The following is a 13,806-nucleotide window of genomic DNA, read 5'->3' on the forward strand; positions in this document are numbered from 1 at the left end:
ACATAAACCCATACACACAGCTGCCTTAGGCTCACCCACAGAAGTTCTGTTAACATAGTTTTGTTAGAACTAGACATGTCCTTTTTCTTAAAACAGATCTGCAGGTGATGCTAATTGATAGCCACAATACTACTCATAAACAAGAGTTTAAAACCAGGGGGTTTTATATATAGTATGGTAAAAAGAACAAGGGCTTTGAACCAAGGCAGATCAGGTTTTCAATACAAGCTTCTATTCTCTTACTAGTTATGTAGCCTAATGCAAATTACTTAATCCCTACAGGATTCAGTTGCTTCAGTTTCCTCTTCTGTAAAATGGGCACAATATCCTATACAGTACAAATGTGAGAATCAAATTATGTAAGGGGAGAAAGCATCCAGCATATTGTCTATCACTTAAGTATTATGTCCCTTTTCTCTTCCATCATCATCCTCTACTAATCCTAAACCCTGAGACAAACAACTCTGAGTCTTCATTACCTCATCCTTAAAATGAAAATCATGACCAACCTATACGCTGTAGATCAAATAAAATAGTAATTTTTATTTGCAGAGGTATAAATAGTGTAACTGTATACACAGGTAGGAATTTTTGCTATAAACTCAAAATAGAAGAGGAAGGAGAACATACATTAGGAAACTAGGCTATGTAGAAAAATTATAAAACAGAGGCTAGAAAATATGAGTATCAGCAGCAACTGTCAAGACCGAAGGACATGATCAGAAGGCAAATCAAAATAATAAGGTCAAGTCAGCCAGGGATTGATGTCTACTGTGAAAAATGTATCAACCCAACGTTCCCTCTAAATGTCTGTATTTAAGAAAAAAAGCACAGTCCATATCATCAGAAAAACAGGCATATTCTGTAAGGATCCAGACATCGGCCTAAAGGTAGGGAAGAAGGAGAGCTGTGTTGGAGCTTTATAAACCACGGTGTTCTTACATCTTCACACAGAGATCAACGGTCCTTTTAATAAAATGTTAAACTTTTACATAAATGGAGCAGTTTGACAAAAAAAGATTCTGTTCAATTGTTTTCAATACTGAACATATGTCTAACTGCCCAAGGAACTAAATTTTATAATAAATAAAACAAGAAATATAAACTTGCTTTACTTTCTTTGCTTTGCAATATTCTACAACTTCAAATTTGATTTCTGATAACATACCAGAAATTGTCAAGCTATGGCATACCATGGCCTGTTTTTGTATGGCTTGTGAGCTAAAAATGAAACTTAAGGAGGAGGGAAGAAGGGGGAAGATAAGGAGGGGGAAAATGTGAAGGAGAAAAAGAAAAAATAACAGAGGCTGTATGTGGCCCGCAAAGCCTAAAATATTTTTGACAGAAAACATATGCCAAAACCTGAGCACACCATCTTTCTGTCTTCTACTTTTGAACCCTGTGCTATACAACATTATCATCAAAGTCTTTATCAACCCAATTAAATTCTAACTTCCATTTTAAATAAATAAAAACCTACATCTAGAAAAACATATATCACCTTACTCCTCATTAGAATATCATACTACTGATTTGTCATCTGTCCTTAATAAGTTCAGTTCAAAAACTAACCATTCACAAGGCACCCTCCAGGAGGAGTTAGGACCATAAAGATGGCAAAAACACAGTCCCTGCCCCCAAGAAAGTGGAGCGAACAGTTTATTTTCCTCAAACAGGGCAAGTACTGTAACAGAGACATGTACTGGATGCTCCCCGTGGAAGAAAAATGGGTATACTTAAGACAACCTTCAGAATTCTGAAAGGTTTCTTTAGGGAGATGCACTCAACCCAGAGGATGGATGAAAAGAGAAACAGCATGAGCAAAGGAGTTTAACTGCAAGATATCTATAGAAACTACATGCTGCTCAGTATTATCAGTAATGTCAGATAGGGCAAGAGGAGTAAATTGGGAACAGGTCACAGAAGGCTAAATATGTCATGGCAAGGAGATTAGACTTCAGAGCCGATGAAGGGCTTTAAGGAAGGGAGCGACACAGACATTTATACCTTCCGGGTAGGAGCTCTCACCGCTGTGTAGAAGGTAGGTTTACTCTATGAGTGACCCAGTTAGGAGGCTAATGCACTTGTCCAGGTGAAGTTAAAGTCTGAACTAAGTTGGTAATAGTAGAAAAGGGGAGATGAATTGCAGAAATATTTAGGAAGATTTATTTTTGAGCAAGAAGGGAGAAGAAAAGACTAATGGCACAGATTCACATCTTGAATGACTGGATGGATGGTAGTACCTTTAAGTTAGGACAAAACTACAGAAAGAAATGATTTTAACTTTTCGGGTGGGAGAGGGTACAAAGTGGGGGAGATCAAAATAAGTAGATGGGAAAAATGAGTTCTGTTTTGCACTTACTGAATTTGAGAATCACCAAAATGGATGCACATGGGTGACGAGTAGCCAGTGAGATATACAAGTCCGGAGCTGAGGAGAGAGCTCTCAGCTGGCCACTGAAATTTGAGAATTCTCAGGATACAGGTAGCAGTTAAAACCAACAGAGTAGACAAGACTACTGAAGGAAAGGATCTTAAAGAGTCCAGGGAGCTAAAGAGCCAACCGTCAGGAATATCAACATTTACTGAGAAATCAGAATCAATAAAGATCTCTTAAGTTTCTGCTAGTTTTAAGAGCTTCAAAAATCTTTTCCTGCTAGACAACAAACTGGAAAGAGCAAAAACTATGAAATATGTTCATCTAATGGACAAAGATCAGGGAATTCAGTAGGGAGAGGGCTTCCCAGGTATAAGGCACAGCATATGGAAAGAATAGGAGCATGACAGTACATCATTATTTAGGTATTTGCTTATTTGGTTTTTATAGGAGGTATATATGTTAGAAAGGCCTTTTTTAAAAAAAGAAAAGGTATAAACCAAGGCCTACAAGAATACGAGGAGGGAACAATCAAGGAAGGCTGTGCTGTTGATAACATAAACCATTTTTAACTTCTCCTTACCCAACACATCCACATATTCTTCAGGTCTCAGCTCAAACATTAACTCCTTCAAGCATCTCTCTTTCCTGCTCCCCTGGGCAGATCAGGCCATGCCAACCTCCATCCTGCCCATACCATTTGTCCATATCACTGCAGCAATTCCCTGTGACATGCCTGTCTCCCCACTAGATTGCCTATAAGCTCCTAACAGCAGAGAACTGTCATTTTTGTATCCCATACTCCCAGCACTCCCTTACTATGACTCTAATAATCATTCAATAGGTACTTGTTGAATAGATGTCTTAAACATACCTGTGACACCTAAGACTACAAGCTCCTTAGCCTTGGACTGCATTGCAGTTGTACATTTATGTTCTTTGTTTTACTTTACTTATGATATGAAAATAAATCTATAAACAAATGTAAAATGAGTGCGGAGAGATGTAGCCCAGGAAAATAATAAATAACGAAAGAACATTCCAGAGGAAACACTAGCTCTAAACAATTCATAAGTAAAATAAAAATACAATTATAGCTACCATATTAAGCACAAACTATGTGCCAGTCAACATTCCTGGTTCTTTGTCCTTCTTACCTCTTTAACCCACACAATCCAACAACAGAGTATTATCTCCCTTTTACATATGCACAGATAATATATCTCACTATACTCTGTAATAAGTTACAGGTAGAAAACTAATAAGGAATTAACTATATTTGTTTGTATACTTCATCCTCCACTTCAATAGCTTCATTTTCAGCTAATCAATGCAATTAATGTGGAACCAAGTCCCAAAAATTCACTAGGAGAAAGTCCTTTAACACCTTCTCCATCCCACTATATCCAATATCTTCAAGTTTCAAGGCAGAAACTGTGAACCGACCATGTATTTGCTCCTCCACTGGCAAAAGCCTCCAGGGAAGATTTTTCACCTGTGTGGGATGCACTCCCAGATTTGTTTTATTTTAGTATGTATTTACTTCTGCCCTGGTTGGTATGGCTCAGTGGATTGAGTGCCAACCTGCGAACCCAAGGGTTGCAGGTTCGACTCCCAGTCTAGGGCACATGCCTGGGTTGCAGGCCAGGTTCCCTGGTAGGGGGTGTGTGATTGGCAACCACACATTGATGTTTCTCTCCCTCTCTTTCTCCCTCCCTTCCCCTCTCTGAAAATAAAATAAAATCTTAAAAATATATATTTATTTACTTCTTATTTTAAAGAGAGGGGAAAGGGGGGAAGAAAGTGAAAGACACATCGATGTGAGAGAAAAACACTAATCAGTTGCCTCTGGCACATGCCCTGACCTGGGACTGAACCCACAACCTAGGTATGTGCCCTGACTGGAAATGAACTCAAGACCTTTCGCTTTGTGAGACAATGTCCAACCAAGTGAGCCACATCGGTCAGGACCTCCCTGATTTATTTTATAAACTAGAAGGAAAAAAAAACCGCACTAACATTTATATAGTATTGTACAGTTTATTGTACTTTACAGATGACATATATGTCATCTGAGCCTGATTTTACAGATAAGTAAACTGAAGCTCCAACAGATAATGAATTTGGATTTCAAATCTCAGACAAAGTTCTTGGCGTTTAGGTTTCTAAGCTTACCTCAGATAACAACAGATCCTCCTACACAATCAGGTACAAATCAATGCACCTTTCTTTGTGCATATGCACAAAGAAAGATGCACAAAAATTTTGACCAAAAAATTTATCAGAACATGGTATGAAACTCTAAGCTGGTATAATAAAGAATTAGTCTCTAGTAAATAAAGAACTCCTGCCACTGAGAAAAAGGCTTTAGGACAGTGCTCCTTCACAGCTCACAAAGGCTGCTACTACTCCCCCAATTCCTGTTTCCAAGTATGACTGATCCACATCTGGATAATCTGATCATCCATAAATGCAACCTGGCTTCCTCTGGCTATCTATATTAAGAAGTGTTGCTGGGTAATGGGACTACGGACAACAATTTTTGCTCCCTTTTATTTTGTTGTAATTTCCATTTCTACCACGATCATGTTATTTTAACAGTGAAAAAAAATAACATTTTTTTTAAAGTTAAAAAATGAGAAGAAAAAAGCAACTCACAGAAGAGTGCTTACACTATAATTCTACTTAAAGTTGCAAAGGTAAAAAATATATATTGGTTAGGATATATACTTCTTTGTTAAAAGTATAATGAAAAGCAAGGGAATAGTTTACATAAAATTCAGGAAACTGGTTACTTCTGAGGGAGTGAGAAGGAAGAGGGAGATTCAACCAGGGAATTGCAAGAGGCTTAAAAGGTACTAGAAATCTCCCTTTTGTTAAGCTGGTAGTAGAAACAGGCCTTCAATTTATCACTCTTCAAGTTGAAGATGTATGTTATATGAACTTTTATACATATGGCTTGTTTCACAGTTTAAAAAGATATAAACAAGGCTAAGAAATAAGAATTTGGGGACTGTAACCCAGATTCTTCCACTTACTGACTATAACCTTAAGCAAGTCATTTGACCTCTCAGAGGAATTTTTCCTTTTTTTAATAGATGAGTAAGCTAACAGGTAACATAAGTTTAGTACTTTTCTGTTTAAAGTTACTAGACTACAGTAAGACATGCAAATAAAGCCCTGGCTGGTATAGCTCAGTGGATTGAACACAGGCCTGCAGACCAAAGGGTTGACCCCTGGTCAGGGAACACACCTGGGTTGTAGGCCAGGTCCCCAGCTGAGGGTGTATGGGAGGCAACAGATCAATGTTTCTCTCCCTCTCTTTCTCTCACCTTTCTCCTCTCTCTAAAAAAAAAAAAAAGTAAATAAAAAATTATTTTAAAAAGACATGCAAATAAAATGTGATGCAAAGTAATAACCTTCTTAATAGGAGAACATCATAACATTCTACTAAGAACTCAATGATAAGACACACAAGACTATTCACATTCTAGTCTCTTCCTATCTAACAATGGCAACAACTAATATTTTTTAATGTGTACTATGTAACACTGCATTAAATGCTTTTTTAATGTATACTATGTAACACTGCATTAAATGCTTTCCATAGATTATTATGTTTAATACTCAAAACAACTTTATGAGATTAGGTCTCTTAAGCCCACTTTACAGATAAGACCATTGTGCCCAAGATCACACAGCTAACAGTAAATGGCAGACAGACCTCAGAACCCACACTCTTCATCCTACTAGTTTTGTCTCACTTCTCTCACTGTATGTAAATTGTCTGTCTCTCCCACTACATGAAAGCTGGTTTTTGTTCATTTTCATTTCCCCTGGCACTTAGCAGGCAATAATAAATAAATATAGAGAAAATATTTCATATATGCACAGTGTTTTCAGGACATCAAGTTATTTCAGGACATGAATTGATTTGTTCCCCTTGACAGCTTTGTGAAGTATGAAAGTGTTTTTTTTAACCATTTTAACCGTATTTAGGTGTATAATTCAGTGGAAGTAAGTATATTCACAATGTTATATAACCATTACCACTAAGTATGAAAGGTTTTTAATGACTTTACTAAAATCACTCAGCTATCAAATTCTGAAATGGGGATTTGAACCCAGGACTCTCAACCCGTAAATTCACAGGCTATTCATTCTATCGAGGTGCCTATTTACTAATACCTCCATCTGCTCTCCCCTTCTCATTAGAATATTGGGAGAATCAAATGAAGTAAAGACAGTAAAATACTTGACATACATTTCTACAGCACAGGTGACCACAGTCGTGAAAGGGAGGCGGGGGGAGGGGGAATCCACCAAGACATTTCTCCCAGGCTATTACTTTTCATTTTGAGCTTCCAAAAGCTAAAAAAATATAAAATGTCCCACCTGTAGATCAAGACTTCAGATCCAAAAAAAACACTGTCAGGACCCCAAAGGAAAGTTATAAGGAGAAATGCTTGCATTAATTAGATTACACGCTCATCGAATGACAGGTAATTGCCCAAACCTGATTTTTATTGTAATACAGCTTCCTTTTTTTTTTTTTTTTTAAAGCAGCACTTTCATTCTGAGAATAAGTCCAATCATCCATCATTCTGCCCATTTTGGAACTACTTTTTTAAAAAACACATTCTAAATACTGGGTATTTTTATGTGCTCAACTGTGAAAGCCAAGGAAAATGATTTGTTTTTAAGCTGAACACTGAAACTTAAACCAAAAAAAACAAAAACAAAAACACTTTAATCCAGTGGGTGCCAATTTTATCCTCTTTATATCCCTCCCCATTTTTTCTGTCTGAACTCTAAAATCAACAGCCACTTCTTTAGCATATCATAGTTAATGCAATTCAGTCCAGAATACTGTTTCCCAAAGATGTTTCTTCTGTGCACACCCCTCTCTACCTCCTAGTATCACCATTGAGCCATGAGAATAGCATATTATTATACCTTAAATAAAATTGGAGAGATTGTTTCTGTAGTTAATGTAATGTGTATACATCAATGCCATCCCCTAAAAACTAAAATAAAATTATTCTATATGCTTTATTTATCCACATCTGTAGAATTCTGACCACCTGAATTCCTTCAGAAGAAAATTCAATCTATAGAAATTGAGTCCAATTATTATAAATCTTACCAAGTAATGTCTGAAGAGAATCAAATGAGAAACTCCATCGATACCAAACCATCTCACCAATGAATATTTATGACATTTTCATATTTCCTGTCCTCTCTGTTTACATAAAGCAGTGGTGCCAAGATTCATCTCAGGATTATTAGCCTGCAATACAATGATGGGCCTAATTGCCTTGCAAACCAGGACACCAATAAATGGAGTCTTCAAGCCATCAATTTTAAGCCAAAAAAAAAAAAAAATGTCTAAGCTCTTGCTGCATACATGCACATTCCCTGACTAGGAAATAAATTCAGCCTCCTATTTTTCAGCCTCATTCATCAGTTCTCAAGCAAGGAATGCTACCTCAAGCCCATGAAATCTATTTAATTCAAATTCCAGGACTAATTTTTAAATTCACCAGAGGGAGGGAGGAAAGAAGAAGGCAGGGACATCATATAGAAAGATATCTGTCACATTCCAGTTTTATCTTCTTCACCTTTAGTTTGGAACTGGGTTTTTTCTCCCAACTTTCTTGTTATATGAACACAAACATACCTCATTTTATTGCACTTTGCTTAATTACACTTCACAGATGTTGCAGTTTTTACAAATTCAAGGCAAAACCTTCCACCAGCAATAAGATCACAACTCACTTGATTCTAATACTTGCTTTATTATGGTGGTCTGGACCCAAACCAACACTATGTCCAAGGTGAGCCTATAAGTAAAAGACATTCTCCCCTCCTTAATTCTATTTCTCTCAACTTTACCCTTTGGGTTGATTTACTTCCAAATATGATACTAACATAAATGGAAAAACAAAAACAAAAAGATTAAACCAACAGCTTAAGTCGTCCTCTAGGAAAGGGAATCTTTAATGTGTCTTCTCTCTTCCCTACAAAGTCCCTTTTGATTATTGTCTTTCCCCAAACCAGTTTCCCAAAGCTATCCATTTAAGTCCAACCCTTTACCCTCTTCTGTCTCTTGGAGGCCATCCGACTCCTTCCTTTTCATCCAATCCGCCTCCTTCCAGCACTGCTCACCCTCTCCATCCTCCCTGCCCCATTCACACCAATTCCACGTCTCCCACACCTTAAATAACCCCTCTGTCACCTCACCATCAGCAATCACCTCTCCTGTCCTACCAGTTCACCTCAGACATTCTTTCTCCAAAACTCCCTCTGCCACCTTGACCAAGGGACATTTTCTTCAAGACACCATCCCCCAACCTTGCTCACCACCTGCCACTATTCTTTCAGTGTCCAGCTCAGTAGCGTCTTCTATGCCCTCTGCCTTGACCCTGTACCGAGGGAGCCACCAATGCCCCTTCCAGTAGTTCTAAGACCGCCCTAAATCTCATCACACTGTGCCCCCCCCTTTTCAAAACTTGTCTGCCCATTTGGGGCCTAGTATCTAATTTAACCCCTCCTGCCAGTTCACCATCACACTCCCCTCACTTAAAGTCCCATCCCCACCAGCTCCTATTCCAACCTCCATAAACGCTCCCCAGGAAAACCCCAGATTCTACCTCTTCTGCTCTCCTAACCCACGCTATTCCATAAGTCTCCACAAATTCCACCATCCCTAGATGACAAACGCCCACTTCAAGCTCAGGTCTCAACCCATGCCAAGCCCCTCACCCGCAGCTCCTACCACCTCTATCAACCTGTCCTAGGTCCACCACAAATTCCACCCTCCTAAATTAACACCTCCCAAGGGTACTATCCAACCCTGCAGTCTCACTCTCTATTGAAATTACCCTCTACCTGGCACCCTAGCTCGGATCCCAAAGTGTCAACTGGTCCAAGCCAACCCAAAATCCACCACCCTCATTCAGTCCCCTCCCCCATTAAAAGCCATCTCACTCCAGTCTAATCATCCAGCTCTCCCCAAAACCATCCAAAATTCCACCCCAACCCCCCAACCCAACGCTCCTGTCCCAGGTCCGGTTATTCCCCACTAAAAGTCCCCTTTCCCTGTCGCCCCCCCCCACCCCCAACCTGCTTGGGTCCCACCCTCACCCCACCCCCAGCCCGCGCCTGGACAAGTCTCCCCTGCCAGCCCGCCGTTCCATCGCGACCTCACCCCCCTTCCCCCAACCCGCGCTCCGCAGTCTCCACTCTCATTCTCCCCGGTACCACCGGCCCAGGCTCAGGACGAACGGACCGGGGGGGTGGGGGCTCTCCTCACCGGCGAGCCGCTGCAGGAGAAAACGGCGGCGGCGGCTGAGACGGTGATGCCCTTGTCTTCTCTGGAGGCTACAGAGGCGACGCTCTCACCCCCTTGGCCGTATCCAGTAAGGTGGCGGATGGCGCGCAGGGACCGGGAGCCTCCTCCTCCTAAGCGACTCCGCTCTGAATCCTCTGCAGTAGCTGCCGAGAAGCCCCACGGGTGGGGGAGGGGACGCTCCGCTGCGGGCGAGGGAGGAGGAGGCGAAGGGAGGGAGCCGGGGACCTCTAAGAAGGGCGGGGAAGGAGGAGCCGGCGCTGCGCCGCGACACGTCCCCCAGCTTCAGCGTGCCGGGACCACAACTCCCGGCATGCCTTGCTCCGGCCCGCGCGCGGCCTGCGCCTGCCGCCGCGCGCCCAATGCAGAGGGGCCGCGCCCTCCACGGTCACGGACAATGGAATAAAGCCAACTATCCACGGGCGGCATTTGTAGGCTCAGAGCCCACATGTGAGAATAGTTAGGTCGCCCCACGGCCCCATCCCCAAGTGGCGATGTTCTCAGTGTCGCTAACCTCTTCAGGCGCGCGGGCGCGCGCGCGTACACACACTCGCGGCCACCACCACCACCACACATTACACACACACACACACACCACACCACACCCCCCCCGCCGTCGCCACCACCCACCCACCCACTCACCCACACCGCCTTCTCGGCTCGCTGGACTACATTTTCCAGCATGCGCCACAGTTTTCCGCCTTCCGGTCCCTGCGAAATGCTGGAAGGCTCAGTTCACAGTCTGCCTCCATGTTAAGAAAAAGAAATGAAGGTGAGGAACAAGGAAAGGAATGTGCGAACCCACCGAGGACAAGCCTAAGTGAATTAGCTCACCTGTGAGACGGTGCTCCCTTCGCTATCCCCGTTGCCACTGCCTCGCAAAACTAAGGCAGCAGCTTTCTCCTGGTCTCCCTGAAAATCCGAGGGCGATTTGGCAACTTGAATCCAAATGTAAAAAAGAGCACAATTCTTGACCGAGCTCCTTTACTTTTTAAAATTCACCTTAAGAAGATAGTAGAGCAATTTGGAAAAGATGAATGCCCGAGATTGTTACATGAAGTTGTTGATAATAGGGGGGAAAACAAATATCCATCAACAGGAACTGACTGAATTATATATACAAACAATGCAGTGTTAAGCAGCCTTTTGAAACAATGTTATAGGTCTATTTATTGACATGAAAACCCATTCACAATTTATTCTTGGGGAAAAAAATTTATTATAGAACAGTATGTTTAAAATGGTCCAACTTATAGGATAAGATTGAGACAATACTATCATCATAGATTTCAGGAAAGAGGTTCCTCACAATATTACCAGTGATTGTCTTGGAGGAGAAGGTATCAGATTTCAAGTAATTTTAATTTTCATATTGCCTGAATTGTTTAAAAGGAGCATATAATTTCTTAAACTATAAGATTATTTTCAAAAATATAATTTCTATACCCAGCAACCATATTTTTGAGACTAAATGCTCTCCATGGCTTTCTATTACCTTCCGTGGTGCTCCAGGACTAGGCCTTTCTTGTTTTTCTGGGAGCTCAACAGTTCCACTATTAAAAAAAAATAATGGGCCCTGACTGGTGTGGCTCAGTGGGTTGAGTGCAGGGCTGCAAACTGGAAGGTTGCTGGTTCCGTTCCCAGCCAGAGCACATGCCTGGGTTGCAGGCCAGGTCCCCAGTAGAGGGTGCGGGAGAGGCAAGCACACATTCATTTTTCTCTCCCTTTCTCCCTCCCTTCCCCTCTCTCTAAAAATAAATAAAGTCTAAAAAAATTAAGAAAAACAAACAAACAAATAATGGGCCCTATCCTGGGGGCTCACTGGTGGCTCAGTTAGATGGAGCATTGTCTCTAGGTTGCTCTCTATGTTGCAGGTTAGATCTCCTGTCAGGGGACATATGAGAGATGACCAATTGATGTTTCACTCTCTCTCCCTTCCTCTCCCTATAAAAACAATAAAAACATATCCTCGGGGGGGATTAAAAATAATAAAAATAATGGCATTCACTTATAATTCACATAACATTACATTAGTAGAGAGAACTTTCTCAATTTTCTTATTTTTTAATAAGTAATTTTTTAAAATATTTTATTTATTTTCACAGAGAGGGGAAGGAGAGAGAGAAACTCGTTGTCTCTCACACACCCTCAACCAGTTGCTTCTCACATGTCCCCAACTAGGGACTTCGCCCACAACCCAGGCATGTGCCCTGACAGGAATCAGACTTATAACCTTTCACTTTGCAGGACAATGCCCAACCCACTGAACCACACCAGTCAGGACAGAATTTTCTCAATTTGTATTGTCTCTTCTCAAATTTTTCCTTCTTCTGGTCTTTCCACACTCATTGCGCTGTATCTCCTATTTAATTTTGAAGCTCAAGACAAAGTCCTGCCTTCCCTAGGACATATTTTAGACACTGGTTTTCCTTATACCTGAATTCTTATAGCAGTGGCTTCTAATATGTGGGCCAGAGATCACTGTGGGAAAGGGGGAGTGAGGCAGGGGTAACAGAGTTACAGGTCTACAAAGCTCTGTTTGAACAAAGCACTGTCTATAGACAATAAATGTCTTACACTTTTTCCTTCTGTGTCCAGTTCTCCTAGAATATATAATATGGTATCAGATAATCTCTAATTCAGCATAAATCTTATATTCAATTACAATATTTTAGACTTCATATGTCATTGTTCTATGGTGTTGTGCAAGAAACAACATAATGTATGAGCTCTACCGGCCAGCCTCAGAACTACAGGCCTCCCAGAGAAAGCCCCCACGGCCTAGATCAGAGAGCCCAACAGTCCTGCCGCAGCTGGCCCGTCAGCTTCACCCCACCTACATCTGGTTACATTCCTATCCCTTAGGAATCACTTTCTCAAAATACATCAGGCACTGTCTTTTTCAAACTACGTCTCTAGTTTTCATCCTGTTCTCCCAGCTTTAAAATCTCACTCCCGCTGCCCAAGAAAAAACATCTGATTCCTCTGTTCTCTTTTCTTAGACTAGTAAGACAAGTACCGAGGACATGTTCGGTCTGTCCCTTCCCTTCTCTGAGTTGCATTGGCCATCCCCTCTCCTAAACCCTTTTCACTCCTCCTCCTCCTTTTCCTTATTTCCCCAGATGGCAGAAGGTGGGGGCTGGGTAATCGAAATTAGAAGGGGTCTGGTCCATCCTGTGAGTAAAAGATGACCTGAACAAGGGGAATATGTACGAGGAAGCTTACTGGCCTAGGAATCTGGGAATCAGATCCTAAATTAGACCTTGCCATGAACATGCTGCGTCACCTTTAGTAAATCCTTTTCTGAACCCCAGTGTTTACCTCTGTAAATGGAAGGAATGATTCCTGCCCTGTCACCTCATAAGGTTATTAGGAGATAAAACAATATGTATGAAAGTGTTCTGAATATTGTCAAGTGCCATTTATAGTCCAAACCCTTCATCTAATTTGAGAATTACCTCTCCAAATCCCTGTCAAGTCTTGACATGTATACTCTTTACTCAGAAATAAATCATTATTAATGAATTTATTAAAGTATTTAAGGAATTCACTCCATTAAGCCAATTTAATTTCTTGATAAATTTTCTATATAGCACAGTTAAACAATTTCTAACTTTTCTAGATCTTCTATATTGAATTTTCATCAAGATATATGCTTTTCTCTACCAATTTAACAAGAAAGATTTGATTCATCAAACAGTTATCTTTGCGACTACTACTGATTATCACTTCAGCCGTTCAATATTTCTAGTCATGATTTCCACCAGTTCCACCTTTTCCTGGGTGCAATTTGAGCTATTGTCAGTTTTATTTTGTGTTGATTATTTCTCCCACGTGGAATTTTCCCAGGAGTCAACTTTGCAATGTTCAATGCAATCAACAAAGATGGGATCATTCAGTTTGCTTTTCCACCCATAATAAATTTTTACCATGTGTAGTTTTAGCCATTGTCAGTTTGATTTTGTGTTGATTGTCTCTACCACATCCAGTTTTTTCCTGCAATCCAACTAAAACAAACTCAGGGAGAGGGACAAAATAACAGTGTCAAACGCTATCCTTTGCCTGTAACTATCTGATT

General features: G+C 40.9%; 1 protein-coding gene across 3 annotated transcripts in view; it reads right to left on the minus strand.

The window, feature by feature from the left end:
- The window catches only part of FAM168A (family with sequence similarity 168 member A), a 172,613-nt gene extending 162,599 nt beyond the window's left edge, over nt 1-10,014 (minus strand). For 2 of the 3 annotated variants that reach the window (XM_054576248.1, XM_054576247.1), the window contains exon 1: nt 9,693-10,013. The gene's annotated coding sequence lies outside the window, so the exon portion shown is untranslated. Of the gene's footprint in view, nt 1-9,692 lie in introns of all 3 variants that reach the window. The other variant, XM_054576244.1, reaches the window with a different exon arrangement.
- Nucleotides 10,015-13,806: the final 3,792 nt, after the last annotated feature.

The sequence above is a fragment of the Pteronotus mesoamericanus genome, unplaced genomic scaffold (assembly GCF_021234165.1).
Source record: "Pteronotus mesoamericanus isolate MK-2021 breed Mesoamerican mustached bat unplaced genomic scaffold, CSHL_Meso_final contig_33, whole genome shotgun sequence".
NCBI classification, from domain to species: Eukaryota; Metazoa; Chordata; class Mammalia; order Chiroptera; family Mormoopidae; genus Pteronotus; species Pteronotus mesoamericanus.